Genomic DNA, 13,723 nt, shown 5'->3' with positions numbered 1-13,723 from the left:
GTCTGAGTCACATCCCCTTCTCCTTATCTCATCTATCTCAAATAATCAAAAGGCTAGGCTCCTTCTCCTAGGATCTTACCACCTATATTAAAGAATATGAATATCTCACCCAGTCATACAAGCTGACCTGGAATGATTTGCACGTAATCCTATCCTCAACCCTACAGTCTGAGGAGAAAGCTCGTGTTTGGGGACATGCCCAAGCTCATGCCAATGCTATGTATCAACAAGCCCCTAACAATCCAGTCTTCGATGAGGCTGTTCCGGTTAGAGACCTCCAGTGGAATTATCAGGATGACGGTGCTAGTGACCAAGCAAGGGATCACATAGTCCTTTGCCTCACTGAGAGCCTTAAAAGGTCCTCATATAAGGCAGTCAATTATGAAAAGCTCTCAGAAATCATCCAAGACTGCCACAAAAACCGAGCCACCTTCCTATCCTGCCTAGCAGTGGCCATGAAAAACTATACTACTAACCTTGATTCCTCTAGCTGGAAGGGACCGGTTATTCTGAATCTGGGTTCCTCTTCCAGTCTGCCCCAGACATCAGGCAAAAGTTACAAAAGTTAGAAGATTGCCCTCAAACTCCACAATGGGAATTCCTTAACCTGGCCTTCAAGGTCTTTAATAACCAGGAGGAGGAAGCCAAACAGCAGCGCACGGCTGAGTACCAAATACTTGCCTCCCTTGCTGCTCACCATGAACACATCCAAACACAGCTCAAAGACCCTTTTCAATATCTTGCCCAAACAGTATCCAATCCCCAGCAAGGCCCAGCACAGTCTTCAGCCCGTGCTCTCTCGCATTATGAAGAAGGGGTTACTGCACCCTACTAACTCCCCTTACAATACACCCATTCTCTCTGTCCGTAAGTCGGACGGAACTTACTGACTAGTGCAAGATCTTCATATCATTAACCAAGCTGTAAGACCCATTTATCCAGTTGTTCCCAACCCTTATGCCATGCTGTCTCAGATCCTGCCAAACAGCACTTATTTTACAGTACTAGACCTTAAGGATGCTTTCTCCATACCTCCCTGCACCCCCAATCCCAAGACTTCTTTGCCTTTACTTGGGCAGATCCGGATTCAGGGCAATCCCGGCAGCTCGCTGGGACAGTGCTCCCACAGGGATTCTGAGCCCGCTCTCGCTTGTTTGGGCAGGCTTAGCAGGAGACTTAAATGCTCTAAAAGTAGGCAGCTCTTCCTTACTCCAGTGTGTTGATGACCTGCTGCTCTGCAGCCCTTCTGAGGAAAATCAAGGACCCGATCGGCCTGGTTACCAAATTTCTTGGCCAACCGGGGATACAAGGTCTCTCCATAGAAGGCCCAGTTATCAATCCCCCAGGTGACCTACCTAGGACTGTCGCTCTCCCCAATTACTCGCAGTATTCCAAAAGAGTGAGTCTCACTCACTTCTAGTCTACCCACTCCTGAAACCAAAAGGGAGCTACTTTCCTTCTTGGGTCTAGCTGGCTATTTCTGTCTGTGGACTCCTAACTTTGCCATACTTGCCAAACCGCCACCCCAGGCAGCTGAGGGAGACTTTGATGCATCTCTAGACCCCACAGCACCCACCGAGGCCTCCTTCAAGCAGCTGCAAAAGGCCCTCCCAACAGCCCCAGTACTCACCCCAACATGTCCAAGCCTTTTACACTCAACCTAGAGGAGCGAAAAGGGGTCTCAGTAGGGCTATTTGGCCAATATAAGGGATCCACCCTGCAGCCAGTAGCTTATCTTTCTATTATACAAAGCTAGCCAGCACTGTTCACGGCTGGCTCACCTGACTTCGGGCTCTGGTGGCAGCTGCAGTGCTTCCTTTAGAAAGACAAAAGATCACCGTCTATGGAAACACTGCTGTGGCAAGCTCCCACAGTCTCAAGGACATGCTTTGACAGCGGCACCTAGCATGTCTTATGTCCCCATCTCACATACAATTCCACGCTCTCTCTCTTCAGATTCCTCAGATAACCTTAGCACCTCACATTCCCCTACACTGCGACTCTCTGCCTTCCCCTTTCCATTCCTGCACCTCCCCCACAGTCCACACGATTGTTCAGAAGTCACAGATGCTCACCTGTGTCCCTTCCCCCACAACCGGGACTCTCCCGTCCTGGATGCTGAGCAGACTGGGTTCATCAATGGCAGTTCCTACAGCCAGCAAGGAGTTTCATATGCAGGTTACACCATGGAAAGGCCACCCAAGTCATTGAGGCTGTCCCTTGACCCAGGTTACCACTTCTCAAAAGGCAGAGCTAATTGCTCTCAGAGTCCTTACCTTAGCAGAGAAAAGGCGCATTAACATTTATACTGATTCTAAATACGCCTTTCATATTCCCCGTTCCCATGCTACCATTTGTGCAGAGCGGGGATTCCTCACTACTCACTACTTAATGGCAGGCTGATCAAGAAACTCCTCGAAGCTGCCGAGCTACCCCTAGAGGCAGCGATCACGCCCTCTGCCACCAGGCCCAGCGCGCTCCCGCAGCCAAGGCAACAACTTCCTGGACATCGCAACCGAGTGAGTAGCTCGGGAGGCTCTTCACGGACAGTTCCTTTCTCTCTCCACCTTCTCCCCATCTTACACGACAGCCGAGCTAGCAGACTGAAATATCAGAGGACACACGAAGCTAGGCCCATGGTATCTGGAAAACAGTCGGTATATACTTCCTCAGGAGCAAGCTCACTCTATGCTCCGGCCCGGCCCCAGGTGGTGTGCTATATAGACAGCTGTGTGGGGCCGGTCCACCGGGGCTATAGTTTGTCCGGGGACTGTCGTATTAGAACCTGCTGACCTGTGAGGTTGTCCTCAGACCCCAGTTGGAGTGGCTCTGAAAGGGGCATAAGACGGTTAGCGGCTTCACAGAGAAGAGACCTGGTGAGGTTAAGAACTCCGGGCCCTGCACCAGTCACAGACCTCTCTTACCCCTCCTCCAACCCCTTGTTTCTTGCGGGCAGCTGTCTGACCACCTCAGGAAATAACAAGACAATACAAAACCTGTTATTCTGTCTCCCCTCAGGGTGCCCTATGGCCCCCACCTTTTCCCTATGGCCACTCATCAGGCCAGGGGCTTGACACCAGGGCAGATCGATTTCACTTACATGCCACCTGTTAGGAAGCTCAAAGGTATTTGTTGATACCTTTTCAGGATGGGTTGAGGCATTTCCCACTACAACAGAAGGATTGAGTGTAGTGGCAAGTTCTTTACTAGACCATATTGTTCCTAGGTTTGGTCTTCCTAACTCCCTACAGTCCAACAACGGGCCCACCTTTACTAGTTGGGTCATCCAGGCCACTGCACAGGCCCTTAACACCACCCAGCACCTTCACATTCCCTACCTCCCCCAGTAATAGTGCAAAGTAGAGAAGACCAACTCCATCCTTAAGTCCCCGCTCACTAAGCTCACCCCAGTGGTAAGACAGCCCTGGACAGCTGTCCTCTCCCTGGGCTCAGGAGGATGCAAGCAATCCCTAAGGCCCCTGCCTTCTATAGCCCACCTGAGCTCATGTACAGGCAATCTTTTCTCTTAGGCCCCCCATTGGAATCGAGAGAGGACCCGATTGGGGATTACATCCCTGTTCTTAACCTCACCAGGTCTCTCCTCTGTGAAGCCACTAACCATCTCATACCCCTATCAGAGCCACTCCAGCCGGGACCTGAGGACAACCTCGCAGGTTGGCAGGTTCTAATACGACAGTCCCCAGACAAACTACAGCCCCGTGGACTGGCCCTCACACAGTCGTTTATAGCACACCAATGGCAGGCCGCATACAAGGACTCCCTTGTTTGATCCACTGGACAAGAGTCAAGTTCACCCGGCAGAACATCCATACCACTGGAGGGTGATAAGGACTTCCCCTACCACCCTTAGGGTTACCACATACCTGAGGAACCATGACCCCTCATATACTCTTTCTCACCTTCTTACTTATGACTCCTGTTCTCCAGATGGGAAAATAATACCATCCTTAGAATGGCCCAGACAGTTGGACATCAAACTTTTAAAAATCTAAATACAACTCATTGGCTTTGTCACTCATTGGCTTTGCAACCCACCCCCAGGCAAACCCCATACCTGCTAAGGGTTCCTGCCAGCTGGTTTGACACTATGGCAAATCACCCTACTGAAAGTAGAACGGTCCCTGCCCATCACAACAGAGCACCCTGCTGGCCCCTCTGCATGCATTCATGTTCCACATACTGTACTTCATATCAACCTCCTCCATCCCTATGTCCAACCCGAAGACTCCCTCAGATGCCTTCCCCTGTACACTCATTACATGAATTCCCTGAGGTATCCCCTTTGTCACTGCAGTTATGATGCTACTGCAACATCTAGCAGGGAACAACTCTTAGAACCACTAGTTGTAAACAAAGGGAAACTCTAAGCCTTACTGCTTTCTTCTGATCTGCCTATGTCTGCTTCTTATAGTGCATGCTTATTCCTTCCTAAGAATCAGGCCAACTGGTTCTGGCCTGCAATCGGACCTGCAGCGACACAACCCAATGCCAGGTTGAAAAGGCCTGGAAATTATTCCTCTTTCATTCCAATCTCACCCAAGAGATAAGTAGATACCCAGGCTGCTCATCCAGAAATGGCTTACCCCTCTCTGGGCTTAGGCATCTCTCCCTCAGCCCATGGTCTTTACATCTACACCTGGGGCTGCTTTGCTTCCCATCTGGACTAATGTTCCTAGGAATCCCCAACATAACTAACCTCTCCTCAGGGACTACCCATTCAGTGCTTAGAACTCTCCTGGAATGGCAGGATGTGGGCTATTGGGTTTGTCATCCCGGAGAACATGGTCCTCATCACTTTTATCCCTAACTCTACCTCTATAACCCTCGAAAGCTACAAACCTAGGCACAGGAGGGCAATAGGCCTTAGAATTGCCAGCATCATAGCCGCTGCTGCAGTGGCGGGGTTAGAGGGAGACATCACTTACAACACCATTACAGCAAAAAATATCACCACTGCCCTGGCCGGTTGGCTCAGCGGTAGAGCGTCGGCCTAGCGTGCGGAGGACCCGGGTTTGATTCCCGGCCAGGGCACACAGGAGAAGCGCCCATTTGCTTCTCCACCCCTCCTCCGCGCTTTCCTCTCTGTCTCTCTCTTCCCCTCCCGCAGCCAAGGCTCCATTGGAGCAAAGATGGCCTGGGCACTGGGGATGGCTCTGTGGCCTCTGCATCAGGCGCTAGAGTGGTTCTGGTCACAACATGGCGACGCTCAGCATGGGCAGAGCATCGCCCCCTGGTGGGCAGAGCGTCGCCCCTGGTGGGCGTGCCGGGTGGATCCCGGTCGGGCGCATGCGGGAGTCTGTCTGACTATCTCTTCCCGTTTCCAGCTTCAGAAGAATGAAAAAAAAAAAAAATCACCACAGCTATGGCCACTATTGCTCAGAATACTGGTGAAAAGTTCTACCTCCTTTCTAAACCTTTAGACTCTCTTGCTTGCATGGTCATTGACAACCACATAGCTTTAGACTACCTATTAGCTAAAGAAGGAGGCATGTGCAAGGTAGCAAACACCTCATGATGCTTCTACATAAATTCCACTGGACAGGTCAAAGAACGCACACAGTGTATTTTAGAAAATGCAGCCTGACTCAAGAAGTTTAGCGAACAAGACCTCTCTCCCTCCATCTGGTCAGATATACAAGCAGCACTACCAAAGCTCACTTGGCTTCTACCCTTTATAGCAGTGGTCCCCAACCTTTTTTGGGCCACGGACTGGTTTAATGTCAGAAAATATTTTCACAGACCAGCCTTTAGGGTGGGACGGATAAATGTATCACGTGACCGAGACAAGCGTCAAGAGTGAGTCTTAGACGGATGTAACAGAGGGAATCTGGTCATTTTCTAAAAATAAAACATCATTCAGACTTAAATATAAATAAAACAGAAATAATGTAAGTTATTTATTCTTCCTCTGCGGACTGGTACCAAATGGCCCATGGACCGGTACCGGTCCGTAGCCCGGGGGTTGGGGACCACTGCTTTATAGGACCCATGTTTTGTGCCTTCCTGCTCCTCCTCTTTGGGCCCTGCATCCTCTAGTTACTTAAGCAATTTTTCAGGATAGATGAGAGCCCTAATCAATCAAACTGTAGGCCAGTTTGTCCTCATGCAGGCCCAAGGAAGATACCAGCCAGTGTCACAACAGGTTGACAGTTCTTTTCTTCCAGGTTGTCTTTGACTTGCGATGCCTCGCAGGAAGTAGTAAAAGAAAAACTGCGCCTCCCTCCCTCCCTTCCTTCCTTCCAATAATCAACAAGACAGGAATGTTAGGGCAAAATGTACCCTCAGAGCTCAAAACTGCCCCCTCCCAACCCTTCCTCAGTCAGTATGTGATGAACTGTACTTAACCTTTAAGTTGACCAAACAGGAGCCTGTTACCAGAGGATCCATTACCAGTGGGGGCAGGAACCGAAACAACAGAAGACCACAAACCCAGGCTGGATGCCTGGTAACCAGCCTCAACAGAAACTGCCAGGAGGCAGCAGAGTATAAAACGAACCCTCTCACCCCTGCTTGGGGCCGACTCCCTAATAGAACTCAGTCTACCTGCACTCGGGCGCTTACAATAAACTCTCTTGTCTACAATTTGGGTTCTGCGTCATTGATGCAACTCCTGCTGGGTCTGGGACTTGTCATACTCATGATTTAAAAAAAGGAATAAAGCAAACTAGCAAGAGACAGAAAGTTCTTCAACTTAATCAAGGGCTCTTATAAAAACCTTATTCTATCATCATATACTGTATAAATGGTAAAAACCAATGTTTTCTTCCAGTGTTTAAAATAAGTCAAGAATGTCTGCCTTCCCCACTCCTACTTAACATGTGTTATGGTCTGAATGTTTGTGTCTTTCCCAAAAGTCATATCTTGACATTCTAACCCTAAAACCATCATAAGATGATAAAGGTGAGGCCTCTGGGAGGATTATGTCGCTCTTGAATTGGATTAGTGACATTATAAAAGAGAACCCACACAGCTCCCTAGCCTCTTCCACCATGTGAGGATACAGGTGCTCTGACCCAGAAGAGGATCCTCGTGCAGCCACGCTGACAGCCTGATCTGAGACTTCCAGCCTCTAGAACTGTGAGAAATAAATTTGTTTATAAGTTACCCTGTCTGTGATCCCTTGTTTCAGCAGCCCAAATGCAGTAGACACATTATATGAGGATTCTGGTCAGTGTAATAAGGTAAAAGAAATAAAAGACACATGCATGGGAAAGGAAGATGTATGGTAATCTTTATTCACACAAGTGACAGGATTGTGTTTGCAGAAAATTCTAGGGAGTCTACAAAAAAGGCTTTAAAACAAATAGAGGTTAACGAGAGTACAAAGTTCCATATATAAAATCAAGTTGAAATTTAATTAAAAAAATTGTATATTAACATTGAAAATGTTAAACAGAATTAAATTTAATATGTGCAAGAACTATATAGTGAAAGATATAAAACATCACTGAACAATATTAAAGAAGCCCTAAATAAATGGAGATATAGGTCATGTTCATGGATCAGATTACTCAATATTGTTCTCCCCAAATTAATCTGTAGATTCAAAACAATCCCAGTCAAAATGCAAGCAAGCTGGTTTTCTAAAAAATGACAAGCTCATTCTAAACTTTATATGGAAATACAAAAAGAAACAAAACTGTCTGGGAAAAGAGGCACAAAATTGAAAGATTTATATGACCCAATTTAAAAACTTTTTATGAGCCCTGGTCAGTGGCTCAGCGGATAGAGCATCAGCCCAGCATATGAATGTCCCACGTTTGATTCCTGGTCAGGGCACACAGGAGAATCAACCATCTGCTTCTCTCCTCCTTGCTCCCTCTTCCCCTCCCCCCAGCAGCCAGTGGCTTGATTGGTTCAAGCATGGCTTTGGGTGCTGAGGATAACTCTGTAGGAGCGTGATAGCCTCAGGCACTAAAAATAGCTTGTTATTTGAGCATCAGCCCCAGATGGGGTTACTGGGTGTATCCCAGCTGGGATACATACGGGAGTCTGCCTCACTATCTCCCCTCCTCTCACCTAAAAAAACAAAAAACCAAAAACTTTTTATGAAGTAACAGCAGTCAAGAGAGTATTACTGACTTCTAGTCATGATGGCTGGAGTAGGTAAATGCTGTGCTCACATTCTCCCATGACCATGTCAAAATTACGACTAAATTAAAAAACTAACATCATTGAAAAACACCTGATGGTGAGCTGAACAGAATTCCTATAACTAAGGACACAAAGAAGAAGCCCTGAGACTGGTAGGAGGGAAGGAGACAAGAAATGAACAGGTCTCACAGCTATGGTGTGGCAACTAAGAATGGAGAGGGATACCTTGACTATGAAAGTACCCCCTGAGGAGTGAGGGTCCCAGCCCTACACAGGGCTCCTCAGCCTGGGGCATCAGTGCCAGGAAGAAGAGTCCCTATAACATCTGATTGTGAAAACCAGCAGGAAATGCATCTGAGTAGAACAGAGAGCTGCCATAGTCCCCAGCATTTCACTCAAGGGGCTATGCATGGACTTGCCCAGAGACCACAAACACTGTTGCTTTACCCAGCCAGCAGGCACAAGCAAGCACCAAATCTAAATTCTCCATTAACCTGGCTAATACCATTTGCCCTACCCTGGTGATTCCCTGAAACCCTGCCTCACCCAACTCATGTGCATGACCCAAGCTGCTTCCAGTGGCTTTTTCACATAAGTGGCCTGCCATGGTTCATGCTTCAGACTTTCCTAAAATCTCTACGAGGCCCACAAAACCCAAACAAACAGCAACTGGCCACAGCATATCCTGTATTTTTACTAAGTGACCCCAGAAAGGGTGACCAGTCTCAACTTGCATTGTAACTTCTATCAGGTGGCCCCAAACCTGGCATTAGCTACAATCAGTGTTGGCTTGGAACATAGCTTCAACTAAGTGACCACAAGCCTGGCACAAGTGGTAACTGGCCTCAACTTACTTCATGGTGCCCACCAAAGGGTCCAAGCTCAGCACTAGTGGTAGCCAACCTCAGCTCATAGTGCAGCCTCTTCCAAGCATCTCCACCAGCACAGGTGGCAACCAACTGCAGATCACTTTGTAGCCCTCACCAGACAGCCCTAAGCTGGGCACAAAAGATGACTGACATGGCCTACACCAGAGCACCTCTGAAAAGGCTCCAGAACTAATACAACCAGTGGCTGACTTCAGATTACACCAGCGAACCACCCAACAAGCTCTACAAATGACATATGTGAATGGTAGACTCAATTGGCACCAGGGCCCTCCTAAAGCAAGTCATACCCTATGGCATCAATCCCTGTACAACAGCTTGTCTCCTGTAGTTATGGTCAGCCCTCCTAGCCAGTTAGCCTGAGAATCCGTCCCACCCAATGGCATGAAAACAGTAATTAAGGCTCAACTCCAACATGAAGGCAACAACCCACACAAAGGACACCTGGCTCAGATAAACAGGGAGACTATGCCGCTGGCTCTTTCAGGATACTTACATAAAACCACTTTACTAAGACTGGGAGGCATAGCAGATCTATCTAATAAATAGAAACAAACACAGGGAGTCAACAAAATGAGGAGACAAACATGTCCTAAATGAAAGAAAAAGACAAAACTCCAGAAAAAGAACTAAATGAAATGGAAACAAGCAATCTACCAGATGCAGAGTTCAAAACACTGGGTATAAAGATGCTTAATGAACTTTGGGGAAGAATAGATGAACTCAGTGAGGACCTCAACAAAGAGAGAGAAACCATAAAAAAGAATCAGTCATAAATGAAGAGTACAGTAACTAAAATGAAAAAATACATTAAAGGGAATTAACAGCAGATAAGATAAAGCAGAGAATAAAATCAGTAATTTGGAAGATAAGGTAGCAGAAAGTACCCATTCAAAATATCAAAAAGAAAAATAAAATCCAAAAATATGAGGATAATTTTTTTTTTTACAGAGACAGAGAGAGAGTCAGAGAGAGGGATAGATAGGGACAGACAGACAGGAATGAAGAAAGATGAGAAGCATCAATTATTAGTTTTTCATTGCGACACCTTAGTTGTTCATTGATTGTTTTCTCATATGTGCCTTGACCGTGGGGCTACAGCAGACCGAGTAACTCGTTGCTCAAGCCAGTGACCTTGGGTTCAAGCTGGTGAGCTTTGCTCAAACCAGATGAGCCCACACTCAAGCTGGCGACCTTGAGGTCTTGAACCTGGGTCCTGGTCAGGAAATATGAGGATAATTTAAGGGGTCTCTGGGACAAATTCAAGTGTAACATTTGCATCATAGGGGTACTAGAAGGAGGAGAGAGAGAACAAGGAATTAAAAACCTATATGAAGATGGCCCTGGCCAATTGGCTCAGTGGTAGAGCATTGGCCCGGTGTGTGGATGTCCCAGGTTTGATTCCTAGTCAGAGAACACAGGAGAAGTGCCCATCTGCTTCTCCACCCCTCCTTTTCTTGCTTCTCCTTTCTCTTTTTCCCTCTCTCCTGCAGCCATGGCTCAATTGGAGCAAGTTCACCAGGGCACTGAGCATGGTTCCATGGCCTCCACCTCAGGCACTAAGAGCTCAGTTGCTGAGATACAAAGCGACACCCCAGATAGGCAGAGCATCGTCCCCTAGTGGGCTTGCTGGGTGAATCCTTGTTGGGGCGCATGTGGGTATCTGTCCCTCTGCCTCCCTCCTCTCACTGAATAATAAAAAACAAAACTATATGAAGAAATGATAAGTTTAATATAATAATATAGGATTAATATAATAATATAAGTAGCCTAAATTAAAAATATGCAAGAGATATACAAAAACATAAAGAGAAAGGAATTCAAACATAACACTATAGAAAATTATGAACATAGAAGAGACCAAGAGAATAAGGAACACAAAGAACTACAAAAATAATTTTAAAAAGTAAATAAAATGGGCCCTGGCCGGTTGGCTCAGCGGTAGAGCGTCGGCCTGGCGTGCGGGGGACCCGGGTTCGATTCCCGGCCAGGGCACATAGGAGAAGCGCCCATTTGCTTCTCCACCCCCCACCCCCTCCTTCCTCTCTGTCTCTCTCTTCCCCTCCTACAGCCAAGGCTCCATTGGAGCAAAGATGGTCCGGGCGCTAGGGATGGCTCCTTGGCCTCTGCTCCAGGCGCTAGAGTGGCTCTTGTCGCTGCGGAGCAACGCCCCAGAGGGGCAGAGCATCGCCCCCTGGTGGGCAGAGCCTCGCCCCTGGTGGGCGTGCCAGGTGGATCCCAGTCGGGCGCATGCGGGAGTCTGTCTGACTGTCTCTCCCCGTTTCCAGCTTCAGAAAAATACAAAAAAAAAAAAAAAAGTAAATAAAATGGCAATTAACTACATACCTATCAATAATTAAGTTAAATGGACTAAATAGACACCCCAATAGACACAGAGTGGCTAAATGTATAAAAAATACAAGACCCGAACACATGCTGCCTATAAGAAACCCACTTCGGATCAAAAAACACACAGAGGCTGAAAGAAAGGGATGGACAAAATATTTTATGCAAATGGAATAAAATGAAGCTGGAGTGGCAATATCTCTCTCAGACAAACTAGACTTTAAGACAAGGATTTCAAAAAAAGGATGAAGAAAGGCATTTCACAATGATCAATCCAACAAAAGTACATAACATTCATAAACATCTATGTACCCAACATAGGAGTACCTAAATAATAAAGCAAATATTGACAGACATTAAAGGAGAGACTGAGAGTAATATAGACATATCAGGGACTTTAACAACACATTGACATTAATGGCTAAATCTTCTAGACAGAAAAATAAACAAGGAAACAGTGGCCTTAAATGACACTTTGGACATAATGGACTTAATTGATATTTTTAGAACATTTTACCCAAAAGCAAAAGAATATACATTCTTTTGAAGTACACATGGAACATTTTCCAGGACAGACCATATGTTAGGCCACAAAACAAGTCTCAATAATTTAAGAAGATTGAAAACATATTAAGCATCATCTCCAATCACAATGCTATGAAACTAGAAATCAATTACAAGAAGAAAACTAAAAAACACAAACACATGAGGCTAAGAAAACATACTACTACACAATGGATGTATTAAAAATGAGATCAAGGAAGGAATCAAATGATACCCTGAGACAAATGAAAATGAAAACACAACCCCAAGTTTACGGGACATAGCCAAAGCAGGCCTAAGACAAAAGAACATAGCAGCAGCACAGGCCTAGCTCAAGAAACAAGAAAACAAATTAGATCAACAACCTAACCTTATTCTTATAGGAACTAGAAAAAGAACAAACAAACCCTGGAGCAAGTATAGGAAAGAAAATAATAAAGGTCAGAACAGAAATAAACACATTAGAGTCTAAGAAAACAATAAAAAAGATCCATGAAACCAAGATCTGGCATTTTGAAAAGGTAAATGAAAGTAATAAATCTTTAATCAGACTCTTCAAAATAAAGAAATACACAGATAGGGACCAAATAAAATCAGAAATGAAATAGGAGAAGCGACAACTGACACCACAGAAATACAATGAATTATAAGGATATACTACAAACAATTATATACCAACAAATAGGACAAACTGAAAGAAATGGATAAATTCCTAGAAACATACAATCTTCTAATAGTGAATTAGGAAGAAACAGATAATCTGAACAGACCCATAAGTACAAAAAAAATTGAATCAGTAATCAAAAAATTCCCAACAAACAAAAGTTCTAGGTCAGATGGCTTCACATGTGAGTTTTATCAAACATTTAAAGAACACTTTATGCCTATTCTTTTGAAACTCTTCCAAGAAAATTCCAAGAGGAGGGAAGGCTCCCAAACTCACTTTATGAGGCCACATTACCCTGATACCAAAACCAGGCAAAGCCACAAAAAAATTATAGGCTAATATCCCTGATAAACACAGATGCAAAAATCCTCAACAAATTAGTAGCAAACCAAATTTAGCAATACATTAAAAAGATCATACACCATGATTAAGAGGAAGTCAGTCCTGATTGGTTCAATATGCACAATCAATTAATATAATATAATACAAACAAAATGAAGGATAAAAATCATATTATCATATCAACAAGTGCAGAAAAGCAAGTGACAAAATCCAACATCCATCCATGATTAAAAAAAACAAAACTCAGCAAAGTGAGGATAGAGGAACAGAGCTCAATATAATAAAGGTTATATATGACAAGCCCACAGCTAACATCATACTCAGCAGTGAAAAGCTGAAAGATTTTTCTGTAAAGTCCAGAACAAGACAAGGGTGTCCATTGTCACTACTTTTATTTAACATATTATTGAAAATCCTAGACACAACAATCAGACAAGAAATAAAAGACATCCAAATTGGAAAGATTGTCATTATTTGCAGATATAATAATACAACATAGAGAGAAACATAAAATTTCCACCAGAAAAAGAAAAATTTAGATCTGATAAGTGAATTCAGCAATTTAGCCATTTAGGAAATTAATATTCAGAAATCCATTGCATTATTAAACACCAATAATGAACTATCAAAAAAGAAATTAAGAAAATAATCCAATTTACAACTGCATGAAAAAGAATAAAACATCTAGAAATAAATTGAACCAAGAATATAAAAGACATATGCTCGGAAAACTGTAGGACACTGAAGAAAAAAACTGAAGAATGTACAATTAAATGGATGCATATATTGTGCTCATTGGATAGGAAGAATTAATATCATTAAA

Source organism: Saccopteryx bilineata, chromosome 9 (genome assembly GCF_036850765.1).
Source record: "Saccopteryx bilineata isolate mSacBil1 chromosome 9, mSacBil1_pri_phased_curated, whole genome shotgun sequence".
In the NCBI taxonomy this organism is placed as follows: Eukaryota; Metazoa; Chordata; class Mammalia; order Chiroptera; family Emballonuridae; genus Saccopteryx; species Saccopteryx bilineata.
Note: the sequence above shows the minus strand (reverse complement) of the source record.